The sequence below is a fragment of the Camponotus vicinus genome, unplaced genomic scaffold (assembly GCF_025532165.1).
Source record: "Camponotus vicinus isolate PSW18456_S1 unplaced genomic scaffold, iyCamVici1.0 SCAF_10, whole genome shotgun sequence".
Taxonomy (NCBI): Eukaryota; Metazoa; Arthropoda; class Insecta; order Hymenoptera; family Formicidae; genus Camponotus; species Camponotus vicinus.
This window is the reverse complement of record NW_028141946.1, coordinates 5,239,767-5,261,930: the sequence shown is the minus strand read 5'-3', so window position 1 is coordinate 5,261,930 and position 22,164 is coordinate 5,239,767. Positions and strand designations below refer to the sequence as shown.

Genomic DNA, 22,164 nt, shown 5'->3' with positions numbered 1-22,164 from the left:
TCCGGTAACTGCGCCCGGCAACGTACCTACTCTGGAAAACCATCGATGGCGGTCGCAATCGCTGACTGGAATTCCGCGATGAATGGAACTGGCGTATACTCAGGAGTGATGCGAAGGGGGGAACTCGAAGAACAAAAGCACGAGAGAGAATAACGTCCGGTATTGTTTCGAACTGCCGAGTGCGTTGAGGTCGTCGGTTCAACCGCGAAGAGACTTTAACGCCCGAGCAAGCGGTATCGCTCGATGCGGAAGCCGCTACGGGAATGCTTCCCGCTAACGCTTTGTTCTTTTAAGTTTTAAGTCGTTAAGGCAAGGTATTCAATACATTCGCAAGTCAATAACAAAAGTATTCAAAATAGATTACCACTCGTGACGATTTTAGAGGAGAGAATATCTATTTCAAGAAAAATTTATAAATGCTTCAATTATATTTTAAATTAAATTATTTTAGAGACCTTTATCGATTTTTAAATAAACTGTAGGGAGATATATCCTAATGACAAAATATAAGTATTAAATTGTTTAATATAATTAATGCATCATTAATAATTAACGAAATAAATTTGCTTGAATTTAGAATCGTGTTTTTAAAAATATTTTTGATCTAGATTTTTTTATCTAAATTTTTCAATCGGAATTCATAATACTTTTGGAAAATTTAATTAGATTCCAATTAGATTTCAGAAATTCTTTTCTATTCAAGAACCATACATGCATATGGCATAACGAATAAATCAACAGTGCGCCTTAATTCCGTCGTAATCTCCAAACTGAGATGCTCAAACGTATTCTCCTTTTCGTTCGCGATCGTAAAGAGTGCGCATTTGAATATGAATAAATCGCACGCAGTCGGTTCACTCGCCCGTTTGTTGGTCCATTTGCTCATCCATGTGTCCGTTCGCCAGTCCAGTGGAACGACGGCGGCGGCTTGCGTATCTGTCCGACTTGGCAGAGTGTTTTACACACGTGCATTTATGGATTGCTTAATGGCGGCCGCCTACAAATTAGATGAGCGGTAAATCAGACATCGAACGGACCACACCGCGCTCGCACAATACGCACGGACTCTATGGTGGGCGTTGTGTGTTGTTCGTGCGATAGTAATAAAATATTGAGTGCACCGAGACCGATGTTGTCAATGACAGAAAGTTTGATCTCCCTCATCTTTTCGTAGCTCTCTTTTGCGTTGAGGGGATGTAAGTCAAAGTCCACTCGTATATCATAAGCGAATAAAGTACATCTCTGAAAGAAATAATGACCCGTCATGTGGAAGTATGTGAGAAAATGCGGAGACTATTGTCCTCGCCACTAATATGATAATGGAAAAAAGGTGGGGAGTTACAGGCGATTGTTATTTCGCCGCGAGATGTGATAGCCATAGATTTTAATATCAGTGGATTATACGCAATTATTTTTTACGCATAATGTTAGAAATCGCATCAGTCGATTGGCGCTAAACCATAGCAGAAATATGCCTCTTTATCTCTTTGTCTCTCTTTCTTTTCTGTGCATATATAATTGTAGGAAAACAGACATTTAATATTTCATGTGTGTTTATTTTATACTCTCATTTGCGTTAATGAAAAGAAATATTAAGATTAGTTATTCCCGATATTTCTCTTCTTAATATTTTTTAAAAACATTTAATTATTGTAATAATATGTTGCGTGAGCAATATTAAAATATTTTTTCTATTTTTTCAATTAATTCGCTATTGACCAACATAAATATTCTGTTTTGAAACAAGTTGCATTTCACGAAATCGGTCCATAGCTCTTTAATTCCACGCAACTGAAAATCGCAACTGTGTGTAAATGTTCTGCGGTGGTCCGCGGATGGATGCCTGCTACAAGTATAGCACTCTCGTGTTCTCGTCGAAGCGACGACGATGTACGCGCGCGGCGAGTCGCACAGGAGCATTAAAAGACATACCGGCGCGCGCGCGAATAGTGATTACTACGAGGCTGCTCGGAGCTACGGCTGCAGGTTGATTATCTCACCTGTCCGGACTCTTTTACTCTCGCTGCTGCTATAATAGGTTCCTCGTCCCCCATACCAGTGGTCTACCGCTGCCGCACTCTCGCCGCGCGCGCGATTATATTTCTTGCTCCCCTATATACCCTCCTCCCGCCCCCACCGCCGATCGGAGGCCTCCTTCCGCGTTGCTTTCGCGACTTTGTTTTTTCCCTACTTGCCTCCCGTGTTCCCTCAGAAAATGATCGTCGGCAGCTGCTTGAACGCGATTTATTGCCGATCGGAACGATTTCCCGATTTTTCAGTCGCTTGTAACGAGAGACAGCGAACGCGATTTTCTACGCACGGCGCGATGGGATAGGTAGCAAAGATGTGGAATGGCAATTACATTACATAGCTGCATTATTTAGTGAAAGACGATGAAAACTAATATATATTCTTGGATTATTAATTCCATATGTACGGAAATAATATATCTCCCAAATCTTTTTCTCGTGTTCAGATAATTACAACCTAAACACGATCGGAGAATGCTGATATGTATATCGCGAATATGCTATTCTACTTATCCACTCTCCATTTACGAAACGAGGCTCGCGAACGCGCGCGCGGGCAATTACTCAGGCGATCGCGCTCGCGGAGGCGCAGGCGGAAGGAATAAATCGCATAATGGAGGAGAGTAAACGAACCGTCGTAGACATGATCTACGTCGCGGAATCAGATTTTTTGCCCGCGTCTGTGTACGTGCCATATAGAAAACTCCATTAGGAGAGACGTTAGATCTCTTCTCCTCGTCCATCACGCGCGAGCTCGCCAGAGTGCATCGAGTCGGTGCATTCGCATTCCCGCAACACTCGATAAAGCGAGACCGTCGCGGGGTAGGGGCACCCGCATTGGAAGGGGTTGAAGGAATAAGCCGGGAGAACGGAAGGGGAGAGGGGCGACTCTTTGCGGCGGCGACCGCGATGCTAGGGAGCAGAAGAAGCGTCGCTTTTTTGTCCAAGTCAATATATCAGCGCGGGGGCCATGTCTAACGGGTAATGCACTGCTCGATCCCTCCTGCACGACGAAAGGAAGCTGCTGCTGCCGTCGCTGCTGTTGCTCTCGCTGCGGCAGCGGCTGCGCTGCGGCGGTAGCGACTGTTACCGCCGCCAAACGCTCCGGGCAGTCGCACGATCGTCGTTGTCAGAGAAGAAAACTACTTCATTTTCCGCGCCGTCGACGACCATCGGACGCTGCCGTGGGGGTCGAAATCGCCGGCGCGATTATTGTGTTTTTCAGCCGATACCGAGTCGATGCACCGGCCGTTCCTTCGCGAAACCGCCTTCACAAGATGAAGAGATGACCCGTTCTTGTTCGTCTGATGATTACAATACATATATATATACGTACGATGAAAGTTAATACGTTCGTACGATAAAAGTTGAAATAACAGTATAAGAAGTGTATGAGATGTGCAAAATGCAATCGCTTAATGTATTGGCAGCCGAAGGTAAATAGCATAAATCTCTCGGAAGCTATATGTCCAAGAAACAGATAATGCCGCGTTTCCCGCGATTGCGTCTAGATGATAGTGAGCGAGCCACCGATTTGACAAATTGCCGCTGTCTTCTCTCAGGTATAACTACTAGCGCGATATTATAAAATCGCGATGAATTTTTTTTTTTAATACTTAGGTCAGGTCGAGACACTCTCCTTCGCTCAATTAGCCTCGCATTCCATGAGAGACAGATGCTGTTACCACCTGCAGTGTACGACATGTGAATTTGATCACAGAGTTATAGATGAGTATATGTAATATATTTAACGGATGAATATATAATATGCATTCACAATAGCGAATGTATTTTAACATTTCAATCTTGCAGATAATTTCGAAAAATTAATCGACGATGAATACGTAATTTCTATCCTTATTTCAACATTATTATTTATAACATTTCGTGAAAATATATAAAAAATACATCAATATGTGCGTCTTAACTATCCAAAAAAAAATCAAGTCGCAGAGATATGAATATTTTATACGTATTTTTGAATATATTTTAATACTTCCGAAAAAATTCCTAATTCAAAAATACAAAATTACGAGTTTAGATGAATTTAGTACATATATGTTTGCAATTTATCATGCAATATTTCGTTCACTCATTTCATCCGTCAACGAATATAAATAATCGCGAATCGATTGCGTAATTGGTAAAATTGTGCGCGAACCTATGGTCGATTCTCCGTAATAGCATCCATAATGCATGCCAATTTCACCGCGGAAGCGTTTTTAGGCCGTCTCTGAATAATCATCGTTCTTCGCAGATTCGCCAAGCGAAACCTCGTGTGTCCCAGCGTTCGGAGACCCCTGACGTCAATCGATTAGCATCCAGACGATCGCTTGACAGCGACGAATTATTGTCACTCACGCGCTTCCGGGATACGTAGAGTAGCCGCCTTCTTTTTCTCTCGTGTGCGTAACCAATCGGACGAACGAGACGAAACGCGTGTCGTTTTTTGAACCCGTCTCGATCGTTCAGGGAAGTCCAGGTCATATCTCATTCGAATCGCTCATTTTTTTCTCTTTTACTCTTTCCTCTTTCTCTGTAATCCTTCGCGCTCCGTCGAGACAACGCTCCTTCTCTCGTTACACGCGCTGTGATTTACGACTGCGACTAGGCACATCGCGAAAGTTTACTCGCGTGAATTAGAAATGTCCGTAAATTACTCATTGATCGTCACGATTATTGTTCGGTCGCAGAGTCGGTGTTACTCTCGCGCAAGTAGCCTAGGAAACGATCTCTCGAGATAACTGCAAGCCCATGAAAATCATAATTTATTATGATGGCTCTCGCCAGAGGAATCTGGTTCACACACGATGTGCGGGCTGATGTTTTACGTATTAACGTCCCTTCTTCGTCTTGCTGCTCTTACAAATGCGAGCAAGAAGCGGGAAATAAATCTGGTTTTATGTATTTAATTGAAAGGAAAAGAAATAGTGAGACGAGAGAGAGAGAGATAATAATATTGCTATGAGGGATAATTACAAGAAGAAATGCAATCTCCTCTCCTCCTGCATCTTTATAATTTTATAAATAAAATATGTCTTAAAAAATAAATTTTCCAACATAAAAATCGTATATTTTTATTTTTGAAATTTGTGGGCTTATGTCGTCAGTTGCATAAAATCGTAATGTCTCTAAATTCATAAAATCTTTTTACTTGTTCAAAGTATGTATAAAAACAAGATACACTATGATTGTATCTCTGATACATTCCGATTTCGATGTCGTTCTCTATCTCAGCGGTTATAAGATAGAAGTTAACATAAGGTCAAGGCAAATTAATTAATTCTAGATTAGCGGCACACTCGCAAGTTAATCGTTAAACGCGAAAGGCATCTTTCCACGGAGACGAGCGAAGGCCAGTTAATGCCGCTGATCCGAATCTCTTCGACGATATTATTATCGTCATTATTGTCGTTATCATTATTATTATATGGTGAATATGCAAAATACACGAGTGAGTCGGCGAAGTCATCCTCGCCCTCGTCCGCTGCGGTTAGAGAGGAACAAGAGGAGAGAAGAGGAGGAACGAAATGTGCGGCAAGGATGAGGCGAGCATCGGATAGAGGCCTTCACACGTCTCTCTCTCTCTCTTTTCTCTTTCTTTCTCTCTTTTTACGTTTCTACCTGTCTCGTTCTTTCCTTCGTCTCTATACACCGTGCGCGAGTATTCGCCAATTAAGCTCTATTCAAGCAGCCCAGGCACCGCAAGGTGGCCCTCCCCCTCTACCTCACGGGTCCTCTCGCCCTCATCGGAGACCTCGCCGTTAAATCCAGATTAAGAGCGGCGCATGACACGTTGAATCCGCGGCTCGTCGATCCAGAAACATTTAATTTAGACGTTACCGCCTGTTGCCGGGAGGAGATATCTCTCTATTCACGAGACATGCCGTCTCCTCTCCCCCGCGGCCATGTTCAGGAGCGGACCACTTGAGGGCCTGTTCACGCTCAAGGGAAAGATCTCTTTTGCAGTTCAGACAGTTTAAGAACATAGAGATCTATGTTCTCGTTGTGAAACTATCTTCTATTATAAAATTAATGAATTTTAAGATAATATATCCTTCAACTTTTAATAATAATTTTTCTAAAATTGATCCGAGTTTAACCTTTAACAATACAAATATGAATGAATTTAATTCGATAATTATTATTTGAATGTATGTGAAAATATCTAAAAATTTGAATGCTTAAATAATTATGGAAAAAGATGAGCTACATGACTGCAAGGATATCTTTTCTCGATAAGCGTGAACGGATGGCGATCCGCTCCAAAAATCAATCGAGGGATGTTGCAGAACATATAGCAAAGAATAAACGAAGTGTATAGAAAAGAGAAGGGTGTAGTAGCATGCCATCATTATGGGATTACGACTCGGAATCGCTAGCACAAGCGCGGTACGTGTATACCGAGTGTCCGGCCGAACTCCATCGACCTCTCGTCGCCTTCGATGTGTTTATCCAACGATAACAAATTACCGAACGAATATGTACAGTCATACTCTATAATTGCGCGACTACCGGCGGCGGAGGCCGGTCGATGAAGCGTCCCACCGGGGTTAGAATCCATCGGAGAGTCGAAGGTGAAAAGCGCGACGTGAATACAACGGCTACGGCGATCGCGGAACACACGCGTATTCCGAGATCTAAAGGGGCACCTATACCTATGGGGATGCGGCAGGAGGTAGAACGCGCCCGCGTCGCCTTCCTACAGACACGATCGCGCACCGTATAGATCGCTTCTATTTCTATCGTCGTGCAACACGCGGTCGACGTCGCTCCCGCGACCCTTTTCCCGCAGATCGCAACGTCAAATTACTACGTGCGCGCGGCCCGACCGAACGGTAACTGCGGGGCGATCGAGCAGGGGAGGGAGCCGAGGAAAATAATACGTCAGACAGGTATTAATCCCTCGCGCGGTTCAAATATTTCCCCGCTCGGTAGTTCGCTCTGAAGTAATCTCGCCGAGATTCCGTGGAGAGCGATACGGGATTTCAAATCATTGCCGATCGGCAAATGAAGCTATTTTATTATTCAAATATTGTGAATATTATCGAAACAATTTTGATATATTTTTCAGCTGGTATATTCTGTACCCTCTTTTTCCAAGTAAAAATCTATGAATCGCTGATGCAAAAAAATATATGTAACATTAAATGTATTTTATTATATCATTAATTGATGATAAATGAAATTAATAATACTAAAAAACGCAGTAATAACAATAACAATTTAGATTCCTTCGATTTCATATGTATCCACGTTTGTTTCAGAAACTCTAGTCGTACATCGGAGACTTCCCATCACCGTATTTACCGCAGCACTCGCGCGATCATCGATAATCTGAAAGTGTAACGTTGCAACGGTTCGCGTAGATGCTCCAGACTCGAGTAGAGAGTCCCGAGCCGAGGAGCCGGCAAACTCTCACGGCCTCTGAACTCGCACTCGTCATAACTGCAAATGGAATGAATACCTGCCTGCCCGCCTATAGTAGTAGCCACGAGTGGCCATTGCCGGTGGATGGTTACTGGCATTTACGGCACTAACCCACTGAATGCAAGCTCTAAGATTGGCTCAAGATATTAAGCGTGCTGTACGTATACGCGCACCACCTACACGCGCACAGGCGCGCGAGCGACACGCAATGCGCACGTAAACGTGCTGCACGTCGTCGTGGAGGATCCACCATCCACCGTCATCGTACCGATACATACGTATACATACACACATATATGTATACACGCGAGAACATCGCGAGAGGTGAGGATATACCTATCTACCTGCGCGTACCACGGTAGGTAAGTAGATAGAACGTAGGCCCCTCGAGGCAAGCCGAAGCAACGAATTACGCGATGACCCAGCGACGAACGGTGCGACGACTATCGCGAAGAATAGAGTTACTATACAGGGTGAGTGTGTATACAGGGTGAGTCACGTTTACGATCGTCTCGAGTGTTGCTACGATAAGTTTTTAATCTCGAATGTCCCATGCGCTTTTTAAAAATGAATAGTAAAAAATATTTATCTTTTAAATATCATTTTACAATTAAATAGCGTATTTTTAATTAACTTTGTCGACTTATCGCGAGGCACGGTTTGAGATTGGAGAGAAAAAATGATTAGAAAATTATTCTAGATATTATAAAAGTGCCATTGATATTCTTGATCTCGCCGTTTTGCTCACCCTGTATAAATATCTACGCGCGATGTGGTAGGCACGCCGACGCCGGCGACGAGCGAGGTGCGAAGGTGGCATCGACTCGAGCACCTGCTACCGTCATTATCATCAGGCCGGCACTCCAGAAAACACGGGAAGCAAAGAGACGAGATTCGAGTCTAATTTCTGCCTACGGGCGCAATCCGCTCTCGTTGCCTGCTCGCCGCGGTAGAGCAGCAAGCCGGATACCCGATTTAACTTTGCTTCTCGTCCAAGCCGATCATTACTACTCACATCGTGGCCGCGACAAAACCCGTCTACGCGTGCGATTTGTTCGGACGCTTCCGGCGTTTCTCGATCCGTCGCGCGAGCGTTAATTCCCCACGACAGTTGCGCGATTATAATAGCGAGCTAATACAGCTGGCAATACTCTGGTAAATCTAATCACGATTTTTCAAGCAGACCCACAATGCTTACCGAAAGGTACAACGTAGTTGCCTTGGTTGTTAGAATCAAATCACGAGCATCGTACGTGTGACGATAGTGGTAGTAGTAGTAGTAATAGTAGTAGTAATAGTTGTGTTTATTGACGGCCTAGGGCACGTCTTTTAAAATCACATGACAGGCATATATTAAGCAGCACAATACGGGATACAAGCTGTAAGCAAGACTGGGAAGGCATAAAGGTGCAAAGGTGTGAAGGCGTAAATTATGTACCTGAATTACGTACGTAAGCTTACATGTAGCAAAATTGACAGAAAAGATTAGGTTTCGAAAGAAGAGAACAATAATGCCAAGTTAACGGATGTATAACCTGTGCGAGAGATATTTGCGTAAGTAGTAGTTTCGTTAATAGCAAAATTTTTTTACTTTGCGATTAGTTTTGCATATGTTTAATGTTGCATCTATTTAAGTTTCTCTAACATAACATTTAATCAAATAAAATATATATATATATATATATATATATATATATATATATATATATATATAAATTTAGTGGTTTTTATTAGTGCTTTATTCTAGATTTTGTAGTATTATTATTGAAAATAATACCTATGTCTAAGTTTAAAGATAAAACGCAGTCACATCAAAATAAAATTAAAGAGAAAATTTTTCTTCGGTGATGCTACTTTTGTTACTAATTAATTAATTTCTGAGTTTATCTTTAATCCAGGAAAGTTATTTTAATTTAAAATAAAAAAAATACGAACATAAAAAGAGATTTATCGAAAGCAGAGAGCATGCAAATTATGGTTTATTTATAAATTTGCGATAGATGAACATCTCAGAATATATAAGTATTATAAAGAAATTTATATATAGCGTATGATGAACGACAGAGAGAGCATATTCAAATATCACGAAAAAAATCATATATCGACGAGAAAAAGATTTTCGCAAGAGAAAAAAGCCGTACAAATGTGTTCTTTACTGACGAAATAAACGATTGATCAATCAAACAAACCGCTTGATCCATCGTGCCAATCAAATTCAAAATAATTGGACGTTTATCGAAGGCAACGAAATCGATTCTAATCCGCGGAATTGGTTGCTCGTTTGACCTCTTGTAGATGAGAGAATATTTCTGTTAGAATATTTATGTATATCTATTTAATGTGAATATATGTTCACATGCTTTTTATAATATTTAGCAACTTTTCTGTTTTACTCATTTACACGTTAAGTTATCAGAAAAATTATGCCATGAAAATAGATTTTTTAAATAATATTGTACCAAATTCCATTATTGCTTTAAGCTAATGAATAATATTATTTATTGGTGATTTTAATTTAATTTTATTTCATCATGCACATCATGAGCTACTATTGTAAGATAGAAGCGTCGAGGTCTCAAATTGGTTAGTCTCGGTTACAGATGATTAGAACGTCAAGTTGCATTTCTCGCAAAAAATATATAAGCATATTAAAGATTTCGTTCGCACATACACATAAATGAAATTCTGTTCATGCAAAGGTTCGAGTCGGGATAAAGAGATGGCAGTAGGTACACTACTCACGTGTACTTAAACTTTGTCCCTTCTCTTTAAACAGCTGATGCAGCTCGAAGGTGAGAAGAAATTATGCGATGATACTTATTAATACCTATTATTTTAACACGATCATACGATCACGTGTTGGCGAATTATTCCGCAATCACTATTGAAGAGAGCTAGACAATATACGTGGAATAATTGCGCGAAAATCACCTGGTCGATTCGTATCGAATTCCCGAAGCGCGCACACAATAGACGATCTCGCGTATAAAGAACACGGAAGGAAATGATGCTGGTCCGCTCGAAAGCGAGAAGGTGGAGATGTACCGGTGGGGATTTACCACCCAGCGAAAAATTAATAAATCCTGCTCTTAAACAAACAAACTCCACCTACCCGCGGATCGGATAAGAACCTGGCTATTGATTTATTAATTTAGAGCTGCCCATTCTAAGACACGGTCGGGAATGGGAAAGAGAGAGAGAGAAGAAGAAAGACGGAGAGAGGTCGGGGGAAATATATCTGCTCGCTCCCTCGCGCGCGCACAGACGCGCTTCTTCGTGTAGCGCTTCGGGACCCGAAGTTAAGGGATCCGCTATCCAACGTGGTATCGGTAATTATAGCCCTGAACGCGGGCGCGCGTTGGTTACGTTCATTACTGAATTATCGGCTTCGCTCGGCAAACAATGTGCCTCTTTCAACCCCTCCGTCCCCTTCTTCCCCCTCGCCCCTCTGTCTCGCCCCCGCACAACCCTGTTCCGCGTCGATCCTCTTCCCTCGGATGCGACGCGATCGAGCCGCCTTCCTTTCTCCTTCTCTCTTCTTCTCTCTCTCCTCGCTCTCGCCCTCCTCTCTTACCAACGGGATACGCCGCAGCATACCTTCTTCTCGCTTCACCCTTGAACGGAATCAGCGTCCTATCTGATGGGCCACGGGCTGAACTACGACCGTGCACCTCTCTCGCTCGTTTCTTCTCTTCGTGGCCTCCTCTCCCGAGACTCTTTTCTTATTCCGGCTCTTTGCGGAATATATCGCGCGCGAGCGGCGATGCTTCTCCAGACTATACACGATAGCGCGATTACAATGCGCTACGAAATAGATATTGTTACCAATGTAATGGAGCCGAGCACGATTTTTCGGGACTAAAAGTTTTGAAGTTCGTGAAGAGAAAGGAAGCAAATCGTGGGGTTAACTCTCTATAACCGTCAGACGGAATTTATCGTTGCGCCGTTCGAAAGCACGCGAAACCAAAGAAGCTGATAGCGGTGTACTATTACTTCCTTTCTCACAGTGTGTGAACAGGAACTCAATCTTCCCCCTTCCACCGTAAGCGATGTATATAGCATATAAAATGCGCTTTAACGAGCGAAGCCGGGACGATATTAACCGCGTAGACGAAGCGGAAACGCTGAAATCCCGCGCGTAGAGCTCCGAACGATTTCATTTAGTTGGACGTCGCGAGGGGTTAAAATCGCCATCTACGAATGTGAATTCACCTTAATACGAAGTCCGCGGAGGCAAGTAACGCTCGGAACGAGCGGGCAGGGGCTTACGGTATATCACGCGGACTATACGAGATGCGAGTCCTCTATGAGGACGCGCGGCATGCTCTTTCGCTGCGTCATCCACGATGAGGAACGCAAGAACGCGCATTACCCACGGATCGTCGTGGCTCCTCCGGTCGATCGTGCGACCACTCGAGCCACCACCACCACGGCCGCGCTTTATTCCGGGCTTCTTTTTCACGGCGCTACATCCACCGCGGATTTCGATCCGCGGCGCCTACCAGCTACTACCGCACGATATGACGTAGCGAATAATTTTTATGAGCGGTCAACACACAAGTTGGATAAAGATTTTTACAATGGAATTGAAATTATACATATTTATTTGTCATAATGATCAGTAAGAAAGAATAATAAATACTCTCTCCCTCTCTCTCTCTCTCTCTCTCTCTCCAACAAAAATAGTAACTGATTTTTCTTTCGATTGCGAAGCCATAAGATTTAAAAAATGCAATTACGAGGAAATTAATTGAAATATATCGCGAGATATATGGAAATATATGTATCCAAAGATATTAATTATAATTTTAAAAAATCTCAATGATCATAGTAATTAAATCAACCGTGATTATTACATCATCGAAACAATTGAAACGATCAACAGGCGAAAATGAATAGCGGCGCTCGGGTTTGGAGAATCGTGCCTCCGCCGAGACGCAGTGGCACGTGAACAATCGAAGCCCTTAATTCCCGAGCACGAGGCAGACGTCGATGATTCACGACAAGCCGGTTATAAGTTGCTCTCGTCCGTGGCTTCTCGCCGACCTGAAGCTATTTTCTCGCGGCGCTATTTTCTGCCTATTCGAGGGCGAAAGTTTATAGGGTATAGAGTCCCTAGCAGGGTCACCCGTCCCTAGCGAGAAATTCCGCGAAGCCGTAGCTGATCTCGTTCGAAATCGTTCCTCTGACAGCGAGTTTATGATTGCGGCCAAGCGTGTTGCGGCTTCGCCGCGAAAAGTGGAGCGAGCGAGACGCGGAGATGTTGGAGGTCGAAGGAGGAAAGGCGACGTGTCCACGGCAAAGGCTAGCTTTGACCGGTTCCAAGGCCTAGTTCTCCAACATCAAGTATTATAGATATGCGGCCCGGTTGCGTTCGAGTTGCGTCGGCGGATAATTTATGCCGTGGCGATGCCGCACCGCCTAGTTCGCCCTAAAAATTATTTATTTGATTGAACGCCGCTTCGGGGAAGGCTATTCTTAGAGCCGAGTCGAACGATCGTTCGCTCGCGGGAACGAGTTCTCTCTTCTCGTCCTCGTCCACAAAGGAAGGCAGGATCGTACGAACGTCCGGTGGCGCACAGGTGGCTAAGCCGGCTTCAAAAGAAGTGTCATGACGGATCAGCTGATATCGATCCTTGATCCGTCGATCTTTAGCATCGAATCAAACTCACCACGTAAACTATTTCACATACATTGAAGGTAGCCGAAGAATCAGCAGAGTGAACAATTAATAACTGTGACGACACGCTTTACTCGATCAAGATATTATCTACTACAATCGACATGAAACATGTGCGGGTGTGTGCCTCGATAACACCGATTTTACGTCTGTAATGATAGTATTACCAGAGGAATCGAGCGTGGCGTGTTCGATAGACGAAGCGCAATGGATAATAGACGTCCGTTCTCGTTACACCTGCGAGACTGAGCGATGTCGAAAGTGCGAGGTTCACGCATGAATCACGTACATCGAATGGTATACTTCGAGGTCGTTACGTTAATCGCGAATCAGAGATCGATGCAGTGTACGCGCTATCATTGCCTAGTCTATACCGCGACAGAAAGAAAAGAGCAAAGAAAAGAAATTCGATTGCGAGTTCCTCGAGACCTATAACTTTCTACGTTATGTCTCATTAGCTTCCCACACTTGCCATCATACGCGGTCCCCGCAAACAATGCCGAGCATTGTCTCGCGATGGCCATAATTCGTAATTAGCTTCCTGATTAATTATCGATTTATCGGCCAATTATTATAATTATCCTTACCCTGCGTCCCGTCGATCTCGTGCACCAGAATATTCCGCTTTATCAGATAGCCCGAAAGGTCTCTCCCTCCTCTTCGTTGCGCTCGAGACTCCTATGCGGCCTCTTCGTTGGCTAGCCTCGTAGATCCGCGGGTGAAGAAGCGATGCCTGGGTACCTGCGCACATTAAATTATGTTACTCGACACGGTTACGTTACTCGAATTAATTTCAACCTACCACAGAGTGAGAAATGCACGATTTAACTCATAACAGTTTAAATGCAAATCGCATTAATATAGCTTGTTTAATACACATTTCGCTCTATAGTTAGCGATGCGATTTTTTTACTTTTGTCTTTGTTGGCGCAATCTCACGGTCGGTCGAGCACGGGGAGACAGAAATGAACGGCTCGCATCCCTTTCTCGGTATTCCGCGAGTCGCGAGCGCGCATCAGGACCGAGGACGGCTGGATGCGAGAGTTGGACGGTCGATAGGAGGAGTGGCCGATGCCAGATACGAGGGTCGACCTAACTTTATTGTATTTAATTAATTACTCCGCCCGATAGCCGATCCTGCAATTTGTTGCCCTCCTCGGACCGCCGCCGCCGCCGCCGCCACCCGCCATCCCTCTCTCTCTCTCTCTCTCTCTCTCTCTCGCGCCGTTTCTTCTTCATTCTCAGTCGCCGCCTCCGCTCCTCTCGCGATCACCGCAGAATCGCGCTTGCTCATACTTGCCCGAGTATTATCGCAACCACTCGATAGATCGTCGTACTCATCGGACTCGTTCCCTTCTTGTGTTCAATGCACGAGGAGCACGAGTGTGGGAGGAACATGCGCGCGTAGATATTGACATTTTCTTTGAACTTGAATTATGCACGTGCGGCGAAGTACGCGCGCGCCTCCGCTTTATTCATATATAATGTGGTTCGTTATACTCCCTTTTAGTATTATACTCAAAGTATCTGTTAACAAGTGTACCTATTGTAGGGTATGCAGATTTTGAGGATTTCATATTTCAATGCAGCCAAGTTTATTGTAAATAAAACGTGTATCGACTATGAAAGAAGAGAGGTGTACAGGATTAGTAAATATAATACATATGAATTTAATGTACGGTGTATGAGAAAAGAGAGAAACAGCCCGACTTGAGATTATTGTGTTTCATTGATACATACGCGCTCTCAAATTGATTCAAGTATCATGACGCATCACTATAGCGATTCGAAATTTCGTTCTACATCCGCGATCCAACAGACTCGTAATGCGATACGATAAATTACGCGTAGCTCGCGTAACTCGGTGCACCTTGGAAACTTGGTATAAGGAGAATACGAGACGCGCGCATGCCGCAATAAGCGGCATAAATCAGAGTTAGAGAGAGCTGATCCTGCGCGCTACGTCGCGGCAGGAACGATCACGCTGTATATAAAACCGCGTCACAGCATCGATAATGCGACCATAATGCTAATTTACCGTTCGCATATCAGAGGAATCCACCTCTCTCTCCGCCTCGCCGTGAGTCGATCGCGTACATGCGATTCCCGGCACATTAAACGTCAGTTTCTTGCATGAAAACTTGACCTTCACCCTAGTCTCGACACGAGCCACGTCGAGTGTGATTTTGTTATACCAAGTGCCCGATCTTTTTTCCAACCATTTATACAGCGAGTAACTTTTATTAAATTTGTAACGTAAATTGTATTTAGCATCCAGAATTTAGGATTAGAAATAAGATGGAGAAAGAGAGAGAGTTCTTTCTTGTTGTTATGAAATCGGGAAAATATGTTCAAGTGTACAAGAGGCAAAAAAGATAAGGCTCATCATGAAGATTTATATAGTAATCATTAGAAAATTTTATTAAAATTAATTGAATTTTTAAATATACTCGTATCATTCGATCGCGGAATCCAGTGGATACATTCTGTTCAGAGCGAGCGAGGACAGCGAGGACGCATAAGTCGGACAAGCTCTTCCATATCATCTCGACATTCTAACGTTTTGGTTTGCGGGTAACCCGTTACGCGTTATGTACACATCATTGCAACATCTTCGACATCAGCTCGCGCCAGTAGCGCGACAGGATCACGATAATGTTCCGCCTATTAGCTCGAATTTGGAGCTCTCCATCCGTCCAAGAGTCCGCTGCTCGCCGTAGGCGCGCGATACGATGAAGAGCGGTCGAGAGTCGAAGCCGAACGAGAGTTTCCAGCGCGTATAAACATTCGTCTGAACGCGCGTCAACCGGTTAAGGCGCTATACGCTATCGAGTCTCGAAGCCACCGGCGGCGAGTGCACTCGGAGCATGACGTCTGCAAGTCACTTCGTGACCGTATCGTGGGAAATACAAATATGTAACTGGGCGTTCCTCGTCTCATCTCGTAACGGCGCTCTCGTAGATTTACGCCCGACGTGGAGAACGAGCGGAGAGTCCCTTCAGCGCGAACAAAACGTCGCCCTCGACTCGTGGTCTATGATGCGCTGGATTTTTATTTAAGTCGTTCGCATAAAATGTAGTATCGTGGAAAATTGACAAGATTGTTACCATGTTTTGGAAATTTTCGAAATTTTAACCGTTTGATTTTTCTCGTTTTTTAAAGCATTTTTCGTTATTTTTTAAAATATATATTTCTGGATATTACTCTATAATACACGCCCGCATTTTAAGATAAAGCTAAATTTTAGAAATTGTATGATGTTTTTTTGAGGGGAGACGCGTATATATGTGATACGCTTCACGCTGACCGCCTGTTCACCACCGCGAAGTAACGCTAATTATATGCTAGCCGCCGTAATTTTCTATGTTTTCTGGCCAAGTGTAGGGTAGTCATTAGGACGTGGACGGCAGTTAGGTCGGAATACAGAACAAACTTATCCACTTAACTAACTAACCCAATTTTCCTCGAGATCCCATCGCGTGGTCGTCTTTGCTTTGTACTCGCGGCATAAAGAGGGAGGAGTAAAAAGAAACAGGAACGCGTGCGGCAAGATGAGGCGAAGGGTGGAAGCAAATCGAGCGGAAAGTACGTGGAGCCCCTCTCTTGCTTCGGGGATATTAACATTATAAATCGTCCAGGCCGGCGACACGCCCGGGGCGGAGCCGATCGTATCGGCCCGATACTCACCTTCGGGCTCCGATATCGATTATACTCCGGTGATTGGCAGGATTCGTAACACGCCGCGGGGAGCCCGCGGCTGGTGCGATCGATTCCATCACGCGTATCCGATGACATTGAGTCGTGCGATGCGTGTCACGCAACGGAAAAAGGACAATCAGTTTCGAATCACGGGATTATCTCTGACGATACGCCAGCGGAAATGTGCTCGTAGCGGAAACAGCTCATCTTGATATATAATTAATGAACGATACATGTCGCACACACATTGATGTTTATGTTAAATAAACATTTTTAATTTTTTTCAATATATGAGAAATATATATAGTTGACTATAATAATTCCATTATGAATTACTCGTTCAATATTTTATCTTGTAATTAATTCAATAAATATATATTCAGATTATACAATATTTAATTGCATAGCGTGTTGTGTCGAATCATAATGTACGTTTCGTAAAAATGATGCGCCAATAAAAGTGTGTGCGATGTAAAAATGAAATTTAATAAATTTTACTTCAACTTTATGGTACATAAAAGCTTAAGCATATAGCAGCAGTTTCTTACAAAGTTACACAGATGGTTATTATCGATAATGATTATACTTCGGACAAGACATTCGACGAGCGGGAGGAATGCCGTACGAAAGAGTCTCAAACACGCGAGTAAACGTGGCAGGTGCCTACGATCGCTATTAAATCCATTTCCGTTTCGGGATCCGTGGCTTTAAATCGGACCACGCTCTGGGTGTCATTAAAATCCGAAATCGGAGAGCGGTCGTAAAAAATATCGCCCCCTCTTCCCTTTGCCCCACATTGGGGAAGGAGATCGGTGAAAACGCCGGTGGATCTCGTGAAAAATGTACGCCGGCGATCAACGCCGGCGATAATTTATTGGGAAGTCGAAAAAGAGAGGCGACTTATCTCTCTATCCTCGTCTCTCGCGCGCGGCGCGCGTCTTCATTCGCCTCACGAGAAACCTCCTTCGCCTTTCACCATTTTTATTGACACTAAATGTGAAAACTCGTCACCCTACCGGCGACACCTCCGTTCTGGAGATCCTGTTCGAAGTGGCGCGCATAGGTAAGGGACATCCCGGAGTAAAGCTGGGCGATATCGAGCGAAATCGTCGTGGACCAGGTGGGTTGCTGCGCGCGAGACCGGGTTACATCGTCGATAATCTCGATTAATATCGATACTATTGAAATGTCGTCGATGTCGCGTAGAATTCACGCTGCGCTTCGTCGCGAGGACTGTTTTACGGCCGCTGTCGTCACCGGCGAACCGCGATGGAAGCGTACTAATTGTGAGTAAATACGCCGATGCACTCCTCGCTAGAAACTCTACCGCGAGTCCTTTTGTCTCCTGTTTGCTCGTCACTTAATTACTTGACCTCGCTCGTTACTACTTTCCCGGAATTCCAGACGTTCTTGCCGGTTCTTTGCTCGAGGATTTATTCTTTCAGCGAAATCCGCTCTATATTGCTCCTTTCTAACTTCTATAGCTTCTTAGGATGAGTGTATAAACATACATTGATGTCTTCTGCGTTTTATCCTTTTTTCGTATAAAAAAAATTAGTTTATTTCGCATTTCATATAAACTAATTTCGCGTCATAGTTTGAAATTATTCGTGCGCAGATTTACAGGTTTGCATGGAAGTGTCATCCGACGATCGATTTTACGATCCAACGTGACATATCGCGCTCTCAACGTGTGAAAAAAATTCACGTCGTTTCTCGTCCACGATAAATGTTGAGCGCGCTCTTATAGAAACTGCGTTCGAGATCATCGGGTTTCGCCGAACAATAGTCGAGTCTCCTCGAGAGACTGTGTCAGAGCTCTTTTATTGGGCCGTATTTCACCGCGTTGGTATTCGAAACCGCGCTCGCGTAACGATCCGTCGGTCTGGACAACTCCAAGCTGTCGATCCAGAAGGAGCGATGTGCCACGACTTGTCGATCGTCGCCATCGATCGGTGCCTTCGTCTCCCCGCGATCGGACGGGGACCCTCGCGAAATGCAACGTGCATCTCGGCCTGATTGCGATCACTTCGAAACGAGGAAGAGCCTTCGTGTAAACTATCGCGTCGATTTTCTCGTGTCCCTCGTTCCGTATTGCTGGAGAACGTATAGTTACCTTCGTGAGACGTTTACCCAGATTTTAATCAAATGTGCTTCTGCAATTTACACAGATATAAGACTCAATTAACTTACATTTTGTTTACGTGCTTTAGCTTTTAAACGTTATGTTTTCGTATTTCTAATGAAGAATCTAAGAAACATAAATAGAGGAGATAATAATACTTGGGTATTTGACAGCTCTTCGAGTTATTTTTAATTCTCTTATTTATCTACTTTATTTAGCCGCAATGACGCCACACCGAGAGTCTACATTTTCCTGATTGACTTTATTCTATTCCTGTACTAGCATACGTTACATTTCGTGTTTGTACAAAGTCTACTTGTCGGAAGGCATCTTAGAAATGCTAAAGCCGTGCGCGCGCCACAAGTGTGTATGTACATACGAATCGTAAGGCGTTTATTAATATCCGACTCTTTCATTCCGCAGATGCGCATTAATTGTCCGGTGAAGTTCTAGTTAATAGTATTGGCGTAGTACTCCCGAGGGCCACGGATCTTGTTCGCTGATTCGTTGGCGCGGGAGCGTAGAACGTATGGGAATGCGAGTGTGTGGGCACGTCGCATCATAACTCCGTGAGCGCCGTAAATCAAGGTGGACGCCTCGTGCACCCATAGAAACGGTTATATTCGACCATAACGGCGCGTACCCACCGCGACGACGACGAGGCTATATTTTAATGGTAACGATAAATTACTTACAGGAAGAGAGGATCGCGTCGCGCGGAGATGACGGCGATGAAACCCTCACGCGGCGAGGCCGCGCTCCTCCTGTCGGACATCCTGCTCGTCCTCCTCCTCGGCAGCGGAATCCTTTCCGCATCGATCGCGATCCGATGTGTCGGCGCGCGAGAGAATTGCTTTGACTTTCCGACGCGCGGTCTACCGGAATCGCGATAACGTATACGATCCGCGGATGAAGTATTAACTTGGACAGGGCCGCCTCGATATCCAACCACGGCAGCGAGAGTAATTTGCTGGCGGTCGGGAATAAGGAAAATTTATATTAGGAGCGTGCTCATCTCGCGCGAGATTACGTTCCCGTAAAAGTACGCGTATCTAGCGAGCTTTCCACTATGTATAATTGCAAGTTGTCTTATCCGGGCATTATCCGTCGTCGCTGGGTGCATCGAAGAAGAACGATCCTCGCCGAAATCCGCGAGAGGCGTCGCGCGGAATGTTGCTTGCTCGCGGCGTTCTAGAAAACGCAACTCGCCCTCGCAACGCGCGCTAATCTTTTCTCATCCTCTTATCCGCGCGGCCACTTTGCAGGATTTCGCTTTTAGATATCAGCCTGGGTGGCGGACCGCTATTACGAATCTCCGACGACGCCAAGATTAATGCTCGTCCCTCCTCGTCCCTCATTAATACACCGTGCAATCGTAGCGCTAGCGTGTTACATTATGATAACAGAATGCATTTCAATGTAATACGTGGTCCGACCACGACTGGAATAATGTAATTCCTTTGTACGTGGCAATATATTAGATACGAAGTTGCTCGTCTACGCTTAGTTTATGCGTCATCTTGTACATAATTTAGCAAGATAAATATCTGCAATTGATTTTGTTTCTTATTCGCCTCATTTTGAGAAATGGAAAGGTGTATAATATATTTTCTATAAAATCAAGATACTTTGTTATATATTTAAATAAAAGAAATATTAAAGAAATAAAATTTTTACGATGAATCTGGGCATGTTTAAATGCTCGAGTCGGAAGAATAGATAAATGCGATACATGTAGATTTAATTAGATCTTTTTCTCGTACCTATGAGTCATCGTCGTAGCTACCGAACACTTAACCGGATCACAGCGCCGACCTCCTGAAGTTAAGCTTGCGCAAGCTTCGCTAACTGCTCGCGAGCGGGTCGCCCACGCAGCATGCAAGGTGGTCTGGGCACTTGAGATCTTCGGGTCTCGGTCCCCGGACACTTTTATGCCCCCGACGAGCGACAACGACATCACCGAGCACCTTCTTCACGTAGCGTGGGCGACTCATGGGAACTTATAACTGCTCGTTCAGCTTGTCGCCGTTTTCTGAACCGCCCGGTTGCTTGTCTTTCAGCAACACGCGTCTCCCAAAATACGCTCGTTTATTGAATATCTATTACATTAATCACGGAAATTTAATCGGCTGGTTTTAAATATATATACACATGTCATAAAGATATCTTGAAAGAAGTGATTTTAATTCTCATTCATTTGTTATCGTAATTAGTAGTATTTTAATATTTATGCGTTAACATTTTTTAAATGTATCTATTAAATATTACTCTGATAAATTCTATTATTACGCTATTTTTTAATTCATTTATCGTGAAATTAAGAATTGCGATTCCGTCAAATTGGACGACACACATCATAGAACAACGTTGACGTGATTTTTCATTCGTGAGACGCGTGGCCACGATATCGAGGGATTTATCATCGTGAGGAATGCGACGCAAGATGGTACGCGAGGGAGAAAGAGAAGAACAGCCAGCTTATACGAGGTCGGAGTGCGAGGAAAAGAGACGCAGAAGGCGAGTCTCGCACTCGACGTATCTATATACGCCCTGTCGTTGTCTCTTCTCATTCTCCGTGATGATGCTTTCCTAGCTTCGTCTCTCGCTCTCCTTGTCTCTTTTTCTGTCCCCATCGCCTCGCCCTCCCCTTCTCTCTCTTTCTCTCTCTCTCTCTCTCCACATTGTTGCTCATACACACGTCGCATGGGTACATACGCGAGTGGTGTACGTAATACCGCTCAAGTCCGAGCGTATAAAACGCGTCTTTGTGCGCTCGGACCAGCTGTTTGTCTAACACCTCGTACCTGCCCGGGGTCAGTGGCGATTCTGTTACGAGCGTTGGTCGTTCGATTCACGGACCAGGGGTCAATGCCACGATTCTGGAAGATCTATGCCAACGACGTTCTGAACGCGCTCTCGTACAACGCGTTTACGCGATGTCGGCGAAGCGTGCGTCTCCGAGAGACTTCTTAAAGTTTGATTATTTTAAATTATTTCACTCTGAAATTCAGAGACATTCAAAAAGTAGTTCATATTTAATTGATTAAATTTGAACAACTTTGCAAAATTTATATATATCATAAGAATTATTTTTTTATATTTTTATTTTCTTCGTATATTTCTATTTTTTTTCGTTTACCATTTGGCAATAATCCACTATCTATACTTTAGAAGTGTTTGAGAATGCTAAAGTCTCGGAA

At 44.0% G+C, this 22,164-nt stretch overlaps 2 long non-coding RNA genes across 3 annotated transcripts in view; one reads left to right on the top strand and one right to left on the bottom strand.

Moving 5' to 3' along the window:
- LOC145960215 (uncharacterized) overlaps nucleotides 1-9,019 on the top strand; it is a 44,397-nt gene extending 35,378 nt beyond the window's left edge. For both annotated transcript variants that reach the window (XR_014435305.1, XR_014435307.1), the window contains one exon: nucleotides 7,298-9,019. This is a non-coding gene — a long non-coding RNA (uncharacterized LOC145960215). The remainder of the gene's footprint in view (nucleotides 1-7,297) is intronic.
- Nucleotides 1-22,164, bottom strand: part of LOC145960214 (uncharacterized) — a 264,245-nt gene that overhangs the window by 136,098 nt on the left and 105,983 nt on the right. The window contains exon 3 of the long non-coding RNA XR_014435303.1: nucleotides 13,728-13,881. This is a non-coding gene — a long non-coding RNA (uncharacterized LOC145960214). The remainder of the gene's footprint in view (nucleotides 1-13,727; nucleotides 13,882-22,164) is intronic.